The sequence below is a fragment of the Sus scrofa genome, chromosome 7 (assembly GCF_054392235.1).
Source record: "Sus scrofa isolate SSC_HxYL_T2T_F1_AM1 chromosome 7, Sscrofa_HxYL_maternal_Yorkshire_Landrace_v2.0, whole genome shotgun sequence".
Taxonomy (NCBI): domain Eukaryota; kingdom Metazoa; phylum Chordata; class Mammalia; order Artiodactyla; family Suidae; genus Sus; species Sus scrofa.
Window position 1 is genome coordinate 23755397 of NC_139389.1, and position 1565 is coordinate 23756961.

General features: G+C 45.6%; 1 pseudogene; it reads right to left on the reverse strand.

The window, feature by feature from the left end:
- Positions 1–398: 398 nt before the first annotated feature.
- Positions 399–1360, reverse strand: LOC110258209 (olfactory receptor 10C1-like; annotated as a pseudogene).
- Between the last annotated feature and the right edge of the window lie 205 nt (positions 1361–1565).

Sequence of the window (1565 nt, forward strand, 5' to 3'; positions counted from 1 at the left end):
AAGTACAGTTCTTCCTTTCTTTCTTCTTTCCCTCCTTCCTTCCTTCATTCCTTCTGTCCTTCTTTCCTTCCTCCCTCCCTCTTTCTCCCTACCTTCCTTCCTTCCTTCCTTGCTTCCTTCCTTCCTTCCTTCCTTCCTTCCTCCCTCCCTCCGTCCCTCCCTCCCTCTCTCCCTCTATCCTTTTCTCTTTCTTTCTTTCTTTCTTTCTTTCTTTCTTTCTTTCTTTCTTTCTTTCTTTCTTTCTTTCTTTCTCTTTCTTTCTTTCTTTCTTTCTTTCTTTCTTTCTTTCTTTCTTTTCTTTCTTTCTTTCTTTCTTTCTTTCTTTCTCTCTCTCTCTCATTCCTCTTAGGCTGACTCTACATCTTTTTCAAAGAGCAATTTTTGTGGTCCTCTGGTTTCTACCTATGAGCCAATACTTTTTTCTTGCCTACAGTTCTCATAAGGGCTGCCTTGACTTCCTTGTTCCGTAAACTGTAGATGATGGGGTTGAGCGTGGATGTCACCACGGTATAGAAGAGGGCTAGGAGTTTATCTATTCCTGGTGAATGGCTAGCCTTGGGTCTCAAGTAGGTGACAGATGCTGAGCCATAGAAGAGTGTTGCTACAAGTAAGTGGGAAGAACAGGTGGAAAGAGCTTTTTGGCGACCCTCAGGTGAGGGCATGCTGAGCACGGCAGCTAGAATTCTGCCATAAGAAGCAATGATGAGTAAAAATTGGCTAGAAGTGCAAAGGATGGTCACAGCAAAGACTGCAGCCTCATTATGGGAGGTATCCCCACAGGCAAGTGCCAGGATAGGCGGGAGGTCACAGAAGAAGTGGTCTATTTCACAGGGGCCACAGAAGTCCAGGGAGAAAATATAGTTGGTCTCGCCCAAGGCTACCATGCATCCCACTCCCCAAGAAACCATTGCCAGATGGACACACACTCCACGACTCATTCGTGTTGCATAGTGAAGTGGGGAGCATATGGCCATATAGCGGTCAAAAGCCATGGCGGCCAAGAGACAGCACTCACTGATACCAAAAAAGTGAAGAAAAACATCTGTGTAGCACACCCCTCCCGAGAGATTCCTCGGGCCTCGCTCACAAGGCTCTGCAGCATCTTGGGTGTGACAGAGCACGTGTAGCCAATCTCCAAGAGAGACAGGTTGGCCAGGAAGAAGTACATGGGGGTGTGGAGGACCGGGTTGGTCCAGATGGCAATGGCTATGAGAGCATTGCCCGTCAGTGATGCTAAGAACATGAGCAGGATGAGGGTAAACAAAAGGAAACACTGTTCAGTGACCTCAGAGAATCTGGCAAAGGCAAAGCGTTTGACAGACATGCTGTTGTCCTGCCACAGGGAACAATTGAAGGTCATGCCTGAAAAAAAGAAGGCAAGGTCATCATCAAGAGTCTTTCACATAGAAGTCTGAATCTTTCTCTTACTCTTAACAAGCTCTCGTGAGTCAGAGAGATAGATTTCTGCTATTCTAAAATTCAAAGTTTGGAAGTTACCCTCATCTTGAAACCAAATCCTATTCCATGTTCACTCTCCTAGTTGATTTGTTATAAATAATCTAGTC